Raw genomic sequence first — 10,513 nt, forward strand, 5'->3', positions numbered from 1 at the left:
CATAAAAGATATTACTCATATAAATAGAACAACCATTATTCTCAGATTTAAATGAATAACCGTCTCTCATCAAACAAGATCCAGATATAAAGTTCATGCTTAACACTCTCACCAAATAACAATTATTTAGGTCTAAAACTAATCCCGAAGGTAGATGTAGAGGTAGCGTGCCGATGGCGATCACATCGACTTTGGAACCATTTCCCACGCGCATCATCACCTCGTCCTTAGCCAGTCTTCGCTTAATCCGTAGTCCCTGTTTCGAGTTGCAAATATTAGCAACAGGACCAGTATCAAATACCCAGGTACTACTGCGAGCTCTGGTAAGGTACACATCAATAACATGTATATCACATATACCTTTGTTCACTTTGCCATCCTTCTTATCCGCCAAATACTTGGGGCAGTTCCGCTTCCAGTGACCAGTCTGTTTGCAGTAGAAGCACTCAGTCTCAGGCTTAGGTCTAGACTTGGGTTTCTTCTCCTGAGCAGCAACTTGTTTGCCATTCTTCTTGAAGTTCCCGTTCTTCTTCCCTTTGCCCTTTTCCTTGAAACTGGTGGTCTTATTGACCATCAACACTTAATGCTCCTTCTTGATTTCTACCTCTGCAGCCTTTAGCATCGCGAAGAGCTCGGGAATAGTCTTATTCATCCCTTGCATATTATAGTTCATCACGAAGCTTTTGTAGCTTGGTGGCCTTGATTGAAGAACTCTGTCAATGACACTATCAATAGGAAGATTAACTCCCAGTTGAGTCAAGTGATTATGATACCCAGACATTTTGAGTATATGCTCACTGACAGAACTATTCTCCTACATCTTGCAGCTATAGAACTTATTGGAGACTTCATATCTCTCAATCCAGGCATTTTCTTGAAATATTAACTTCAACTCCTAGAACATCTCCTATGCTCCATGACGTTCAAAACATCATTGAAGTCCCGGTTCTAAGCCGTAAAGCATGGCACACTGAACTATCGAGTAGTCATTAGCTTTACTCTGCCAAACGTTCTTAACGTTGTCAGCAGCATCTGCAGCAGGCCTGGCACCCAGCGGTGCTTCCAGGTCGTAATTCTTCTGTGCAACAATGAGGATAATCCTCAAGTTACGAACCAAGTCCGTGTAATTGCTACCATCATCTTTCAACTTCGCTTTCTCAAGGAACACATTAAAATTCAACGGAAACATCACGGGCCATCTATCTACAACAACATAGATAAGCAAAATACTATCAGGTACTAAGTTCATGATAAATTTAAGTTCAATTAATCATATTACTTAAGAACTCCCACTTAGATAGACATCCCTCTAATCATCTAAGTGATCACGTGATCCATATCAACTAAACCATAACCAATCATCACGTGAAATGGAGTAGTTTTCAATGGTGAACATCACTATGTTGATCATATCTACTATATGATTCACGCTCGACCTTCCGGTCTCAGTGTTCCGAGGCCATATCTGCACATGCTAGGCTCGTCAAGTTTAACCCGAGTATTCTGTGTGTGCAAAACTGGCTTGCACCCGTTGTAGATGGATGTAGAGCTTATCACACCCGATCATCACATGGTGTCTCGGCATGACGAACTTTGGCAACGGTGCATACTCAGGGAGAACACTTTTATCTTGAAATTTAGTGAGAGATCATCTTATAATGCTACCGTCAAACAAAGCAGAATAAGATGCATAAAGGATAAACATCACATGCAATCAATATAAGTGATATGATATGGCCATCATCATCTTGTGCTTGTGATCTCCATCTCCAAAGCACCGTCATGATCACCATCGTCACCGACGCGACACCTTGATCTCCATCGTAGCATCATTGTCGTCTCGCCAACTATTTCTTCTACGACTATCGCTACCACTTAGTGATAAAGTAAAGCAATTACAGGGCGATTGCATTGCATACAATAAAGCGACAACCATATGGCTCCTACCAGTTGCCGATAACTCCGTTACAAAACATGATCATCTCATACAATAAATATAGCATCATGTCTTGACCATATCACATCACAACATGCCCTGCAAAAACAAGTTAGACGTCCTCTACTTTGTCGTTGCAAGTTTTACGTGGCTGCTACGGGCTGAGCAAGAACCGTTCTTACCTACGCATCAAAACCACAATGATAGTTCGTCAAGTTGGTGCTGTTTTAACCTTCTCAAGGACCGGGCGTAGCCACACTCGGTTCAACTAAAGTTGGAGAAACTGACACCCGCCAGCCACCTGTGTGCAAAGCACGTTGGTAGAACCAGTCTCGCGTAAGCGTACGCGTAATGTTGGTCCGGGCCGCTTCATCCAACAATACCGCCGAACCAAAGTATGACATGCTGGTAAGCAGTATGACTTGTATCGCCCACAACTCACTTGTGTTCTACTCGTGCATATAACATCTACGCATAAAACCAGGCTCGGACCACTGTTGGGGAACGTAGTAATTTCAAAAAAATTCCTACGCACACACAGGATCATGGTGATGCATAGCAATGAGAGGGAAAAGTGTCTTCCACGTACCCTCGTAGACCGCTAAGCAGGAGCGTTATGACCGGTTGATGTATTCGTACGTCTTCACGATCAATCGATCCACAGTACCGAATGTACGACACCTCCGCGTTCAACACACATTCAGCTCGGTGATGTCCCGCGAACTCACGATCCAGTAGAGCTCGGGGAAGAGTTTCGTTAGCACGACGGCGTGGTGACGATGTTGATGAAGCTACCACAGCAGGGCTTCTCCTAAACACCGCTATAGTATGACCGAGGTGGATTATGGTGGAGGGGGGCACCGCACACGGCCGGGAGAGATCTTTGTGATCAACTTGTGTGTCCAGAGGTGCCCCTACCCCTGTATATAAAGGAGCAAGGGGGAGGCCGGCCGACCCTTGTTGGCGCGCCTAGGAGGAGGAATCCTCCTCCTAGTAGTAGTAGGATTCCCCCCTTTCCTACTCCTACTAGGAGGGGGAAAGGCAGGGAGAGAAAGAGAAGGACATGGGGACGTCGCCACCCTTCTCCTAGTCCAATTCAGACAGGGGGAAGGGGGCGCGCTGCCTGCCCTAGGACGACCCCTCTCTCTTTCCCTTATGGCCCAACAAGGCCCATTAGTCCCCAGGGGGTTCCGGTAACCCCTTCGGTACTCCGGTAAAATCCTGATTTCATCCGGAACTATTCTGATGTCCAAATGTAGGCTTCCAATATATCAATCTTTATGTCTCAACCATTTCGAGACTCCTTGTCATGTCCGTGATCACATCCGGGACTCCGAACTACCTTTGGTACATCAAAACATATAAACTCATAAAACCGATCGTCACAGAACTTTAAGCGTGCGGACCCTACGGGTTCGAGAACTATGTAGAAATGACCAAGACATGTCTCCGTTCAATAACCAATAGCAGAACCTGGATGCTCATATTGGTTCCTACATATTCTACGAAGATCTTTATCGGTCAAACCGCACAACACTATACGTTGTTCTCTTTGTCATCGGTATGTTACTTGCCCGAGATTCGATCGTCGGTATCCAATACCTAGTTCAATCTCGTTACCGGCAAGTCTCTTTACTCGTTCCGTAATACATCATCCCATAACTAACTCATTAGTTATCATGCTTGCAAGGCTTATAGTGATGTGTATTACCGAGAGGGCCCAGAGATACCTCTCCGACAATCGGAGTGACAAATCTTAATCTTGATCTATGCCAACTCAACAAGTACCATCGGAGACACCTATATATAGAGCACCTTTATAATCACCCAGTTACCTTGTGACGTTTGGTAGCACACAAAGTGTTTCTCCGGTATTCGGGAGTTGCATAATCTCATAGTCATAAGAACATGTATAAGTCATGAAGAAAGCAATAGCAATAAACAGACGATCAAGTGCTAAGCTAACGGAATGGGTCAAGTCAATCACATCATTCTCCTAATTATGTGATCCCATTGATCAAATAACAACTCATGTGTATGGTTAGGAAACTTAACCATCTTTGATCAATGAGCTAGTCAAGTAGAGGCGTACTAGTGACACTATGTTTGTCTATGTATTCTCACATGTATTATGTTTCCGGTTAATACAATTCTAGCATGAATAATAAACATTTATCATGAAATAAGGAAATAAATAATAACTTTATTATTGCCTCTAGGGAATATTTCCTTCATTACTACCCTCTCTAAGGTAAAATTACTTAATAAATATGTTTGAGAAACTCACATAGAGGTAGAAGTGGAGGCGTATCAACAAAGACACAAATGTCATCGTCATGATCACCAAGATCGAAGGTGACATACATGCCCTCCTGAAAATCATATGCCTTGCACAGTGCTTCCCAATTCGAAAAACCAAAATGGGATATGCTCTCCGAATTGTATAGCTTTACAACAAAATCATAACCATGATAGGTCCTGATATGCACTATCTTTCTCTCCATATTTTCATGATCTTCGAAATCCAGATGCTCCAAGACATAGTGTCTTGCATGGCATGGGATAAGCTAGTCGAATTGTAAAATACAAAAATTACACGTTGAAAAAGCATAAGTCATGCTTAATTACGAAAAAAGACTTGTCATTGCGTACAGTTTCAACATCGAAGGTCTCATCGAGCTTAACACTGAAGCGCCGACCGTCCACCAGGTGAGGCCTGTCGCAAAGTGATACGTCCATTTTGCATCAGGTTTACCTACTGTTATTTATAATGTTTTGATGCATAATAATGCTTTTTGGATTAATTCTAATGCCTTTTCTCTCATAATATGCAAGGTTCACACAAAGAGGGAGAATTCCGACAGCTGGAAATCTGGATTTGAAAAAGCTACATCAGGCTACCTATTCTGCACAACTCCAAATAAGCTAAAACTTCATGAGGAATTTTTGTGGAATAAATAAGAAATACTGGAGCAAATAACTACCGAAGGGGGCCCACCTGGTGAGCACAAGACACCAGGGCGCGCCCTAATTGGTTGTGCTCAGCCCAGCCCACCTCTGGTGCCCATCTTCTGGTATATAAGTCATTTTGACCAAGAAAAAATAAGGGAAGGACTTTAGGGACGAAGTGCCACCGTCTCGAGGCGGAACTTGGGCAGGAGCACTTTTGCCCTCCGGCGAAGTGATTCCACCGGGGGAACTTCCCTCCCGGAGGGGGAAATCATCGTCATCATCATCACCAACAACTCTTCCATCTTTGGGAGGGCAATCTCCATAAACATCTTCAACAACACCATCTCCTCTCAAACCCTAGTTCATCTCTTGTGTTTAATCTTTCTACCGGAACTATAGATTGGTACTTGTGGGTGACTAGTATTGTTGATTACATCTTGTAGTTGATTACTATATGGTTTATTTGGTGGAAGATTATATGTTCTGATCCAATATGCTATTTAATACCCCTCTGATATTGAGCATGATTATCATTTGTAAGTAGTTACTTTTGTTCTTGAGGTCACGGGAGAAATCTTGTTGCAAGTAATCATGTGAACTTGATATGTGTTCGATATTTTGATAGTATGTATGTTGTGATTCCCTTAGTGGTGTCCCAACTTATCCCATCACAAGCTCTCATGGTCAACGAAGGATATTCCTTCTAGCGGGAAGACCCGATCAGGCTCAGAATCCCGGTTACAAGACATTTCGACAGGTAAAACAAGACCAGCAAGATCGCCCGATGCGCTGACATCCTGATAGGAGCTGCACATATCTCGTTCTCAGGGCAATACCGGATGAGCGCTCTGTACAACTAAAACCAGCCCTCAAGTTTTCCCAAGGTGGCGCTGCAAATGACTCTAGTTCGGACCAACACTTAGACAAGCACTGGCCCGGGGGGGTTAAAATAAAGATGACCCTCGGGATGCGCAACTCCCAAGGGAAAAAGGCTAGGTGGCGAATGGTAAAACCAAGGTTGGGCCTTGCTGGAGGAGTTTTATTCAAGGCGAACTGTCAAGGGGTTCCCATTATAACCCAACCGCGTAAGGAACACAAAATCCGGGAACATAACACCAATATGACGGAAACTAGGGCAGCAAGAGTGGAACAAAACACCAGGCATAAGGCCGAGCCTTCCACTCTTTACCAAGTATATAGATGCATTAATTAAATAAGAGATATTGTGATATCCCAACATGTAAACATGTTCCGACAAGGAACAACATCTCCATGTTCCAACAAGGAACAAACTTCAATCTTCACCTGCAACTAGCAACGCTATAAGAGGGGCTGAGCAAAGTGGTAACATAGCCAAACAACGGTTTGCTAGGACAAGGTGGGTTAGAGGCTTGGTTCAACAATATGGGAGGCATGATAAGCAAGTGGTAGGTATCGCAGCATAGGCATAGCAAAAGAGCGAGCAACTAGCAAGCAAAGATAGAAGTGATTTCGAGGGTATGGTCATCTTCCCTGAAATCCCGCAGAAGAAGAACGAGTCCATGAAGAAGATAAACGGACGTAGTCGAACGGATCCTCACACACGCGACGTTATCGGAACCAACCCGAATAAGCAACACCAGAAAGAAGCAAACGACATAGTAAACAACCAACACATCAACATGGCATGATGCATAATCGAGTATGATGCATGTCCGGTTTAATGAAGCATGGCATGGCAACGTGCACAAGCAATCCTACAAATTAAGTGGAGCTCAATATGCAACGGGATGCATATTGATGGAACACCACATTCGAGTTACTTAGTTCGATCTCGTTTATGTACCCAACAAGATTAAATGTTGTTAGCATGGCAAGAGGGTGAAGCAAAGTAAAACTACCTATCTAGTCAAGTTTAAATGAGGCCGGAAGCAACGAACAACAATTCCGGTGAATCCCCATATGCATATATTAGGTTTGGTGCTGTTCTGCCCTAAACCTTATTTTATAGTTGTTAAACATGCAAAGTGATGCCACCATGTTAAACTAGGCATTTTTCTACCCCATTTAGATATAAAGTTTGTTAGGTTTGGAGCTACGGTTATTTAGTTATGAAATAAATCATTTTAGCAAGTTAATTAAGCAAGTTTAAACAAACAACATCTTAAGCATTTTAAACATAGATGAAAGTTGTATATTATTAAACTAGATGAAATTCTAAGCAAGTTTCATATTAAGTTTGTTTTAATCCGATGCACGGTTGTGAAGTTATTAAATGAATGAAGTGTGAGGGTTTTCCTGCAAAACTGCAGTCTCAGGTTTAATTGCTAAAATCGCAGACAAGGGAAAAAAATAGATTGGGCCGACTCTATTCTTGGGCCAACAGAGAGGCGCTGGGGGGGCAGCTCACCCCTTGGGCTTCGGCCCGATTGCTGGAGAGGCCAAGGCAGGCCGCAGAGGGGTGCTGGCGCGCTGGGCCTTGCACGACTGAAGAGAGCTGGTGCTGGGCCGTGGTCAACCCGTGACGATGCATATTGGGCCGCGCTGCTCGTCTCGCTCGGGCAAAACAGGGGCGCGACGGTGGACCACCGGGAAGAGGCTGGCAGCGGGCGAAGGCGAGATGGTGGGGTCGGCAGGCGCGAGAAGTGGCGGGTCGGCGAGGCAACTGGCGACGGGGAGAGCTCGGCCACGAGGATCCATGGGGAGGTCTCTGTAGAACCACAAAGGAAGAGAGATGAAGTGAGCTAGAGAGCATAGAGAAGACGGCGGGATTCAGAGGAGGACGAAGCCACCAAGTCTGCTCCAAGGTGCGGCGGCGCTGGAGACAGGGAACTTGCGGCGCGCGATCCAGGCGACGGGACAAAGGGGACGCGAGCAGCCTTGACGGCGGGGCGATGGCGTGGTGCTCGGGACCGGATGGCGCTCTTGGTTGGGGACGAGGAGGTCCTTGAAGCAGAGGCGCGGGCAGCCTGGAGGTCGAGGTCGGGCAAAGCCGGCGCTCGACGGTGGTGGAAGGGCGGCTGCGCTCCGGTGGTGGTTGGTGCAAGTAGCAGCAGAGAGCTCGGGCGCGTTGGGATCTAGGAGACGGGGATGGTGGGCGAGGAGGTGGAGCTCGGGCTCCTGCGGGATTTGAGCGTCGGCGGTCGTTGACTCGAGATGGGTCGATGGGATGGATGGATTGGATCTGGGTGTGGCTGATGGTTGGTGCAGGGGGAATGAGAGGATCCCGAGGTGGGAAAAGAATGCGACGGCGGCTAGGAGGATCCCTAGAAATTAGGGATTTGGTCTGAAATTAGACTAGGGGTGGACTATATATATACATCGCAAATTAGGTTAGGGGCTACCTCATCCCTACGATCGTAATCGGACGGTCACGAATAAAATAGTTAGGGAGCCCAATTAACAAAACGGAGATGTTTTGTAGACGTTAGGGGATGATCTGGACACAACGGTGACGACTGCCCGGGTCGGGTCCGGGACAGATTTCGGACGCGCGCGGGAGGAGGTCCGCGGGCTGACGAGAGAGGTTAGGTAGGGCCTGGCAGTGAGAGGTAGTGCAGCAAAGGTCTGAGAAGAGAGAAGAGGAGAGGCCCGGCGACTGTTTCCGGAGACCGAAAACGTCCGACGATAGACCGACTATACTACCGCTATAGTTAATCGTTGGGCGTCAAACGGACTTCAAATGCGATGAAACTTGACACGCGGTCTATCTACACTATAATAAGACCACACGTCAACTCTCATCCCATTCTGAGAACATTTCCCGGCCACTTATAAAATAATATTTCGGACATGTCGCGGGTGCGTGCAAGTGTGTCTGGACTCAGAACGGACAACAGAGAGAACTGGGGAAACCCGGACGGATGCAAGTTTTGAAAACATGATGATGCAATGCACATGATGACATGGCAAGATGCAACACGCAAGCAAATGACAAGGCAACAACAACGAAACACCGGAAGACACCTGGCGCAACGGTCTCGGGGCGTTACAGATTTGGATCCATATGTTTCATGCTATGGTTAGGTTTACCTTAATACTTTTGTTGTAGTTGCGGATGCTTGCAATAGAGGTTAATCATAAGTGGGATGCTTGTCCAAGTAAGGACAGTACCCAAGCACCGGTCCACCCACATACCAAATTATCAAAATACCGAACGCGAATCATATGAACGTGATGAAAACTAGCTTGACGATATTCCCATGTGTCCTCGGGAGCGCTTTTCTCTATATAAGAGTTTGTACATGCTTGTCCTTTGCTACAAAAAGGATTGGGCCACCTTGCTGCACTTTATTTACTTTTGTTACTTGTTGCTCGTTACAAATTATCCTATCACAAAACTATCTGTTACCACTTATTTCAGTACTTGCAAAAAATACCTTGTTGGAAACCGCTTATCATTTCCTTCTGCTCCTTGTTGGGTTCGACACTCTTACTTATCGAAAGGACTACGATATATCCCCTATACTTGTGGGTCATCAAGACTCTTTTCTGGCGCCGTTGCCGGGGAGTGAAGCGTCTTTGGTAAGGAAAAATTTATATAGTGTGCTGAAATCTACTGTCACTTGTTACTATGGAAAGTAATCCTCTGAGGGACTTGTTCGGGGTATCTTCACCCCGACCAGTAGAGCAAAGAGTTACTCCTCAACCTACTGAACCTATTGAAAATGAAAATGTCTGCTTTGAAATTCCTTCGGGTATGATGGAAAAACTACTAGCTAATCCTTTTGTAGGAGATGGAATAAAGCATCCTGATGAGCACCTTATATATGTGGATGAAGTTTGTGGATTATTTAAGCTTGCAGGTGTACCCGGAGATGTTGTTAAGAAGAAGGTCTTCCCTTTATCTTTGAAGGAAGACGCATTGACATGGTATATGCTATGTGATGATACAGGGTCATGGAACTACAAACGATTGAAATTGGAATTTCATCAGAAGTTTTATCCTATGCATCTTGTTCATCGTGATCGCAATTATATATATATATAATTTTTGGCCTCACGAAGGAGAAAGTATCGCTCAAGCTTGGGGGAGGCTTAAATCAATGTTATATTCACGCCCCAATCATGAGCTCTCAAGAGAAATGATTATTCAAAATTTATATGCTCGACTTTCTGATAGCAATCGCACCATGCTCGATACTTCTTGTGCTGGCTCTTTTATGATGAAGACTATTGAATTCAAATGGGATTTATTGGAAAGAATTAAACGCAACTCTGAAGATTGGGACCTCGACGAAGGTAAGGAGTCAGGTATGACACCTAAGTTTGATTGTGTTAAATCTTTCATGGATACCGATGTTTTCCGTAAATTTAGCACTAAATATGGACTTGACTCTGAAATAGTAGCTTCTTTCTGTGAATCTTTTGCTACTTATGTTGATCTCCCCAAGGAGAAGTGGTTTAAATATCATCCTCCCATATAAGTAAAAGTAGCTGCACCTATTAAAGTTAAAGAAAGACTATCACTTATAATGATCCTATTGTTCCTACTTCTTATGTTGAGAAACCACCTTTCCCTGTTAGGATAAAGGATCATGCTAAAGCTTCAACTGTGGTTCGTAAAAGCAATATTAAAACTTATACACCTTCTGAGCAAATTAAAGTTGAACCTGATATTGCTATTGTTAAAAATCTCTTGGCTGA

The sequence above is a fragment of the Triticum urartu genome, chromosome 6A (assembly GCF_056163025.1).
Source record: "Triticum urartu cultivar PI428250 chromosome 6A, HENAU_Tu73, whole genome shotgun sequence".
Classification (NCBI taxonomy): domain Eukaryota; kingdom Viridiplantae; phylum Streptophyta; class Magnoliopsida; order Poales; family Poaceae; genus Triticum; species Triticum urartu.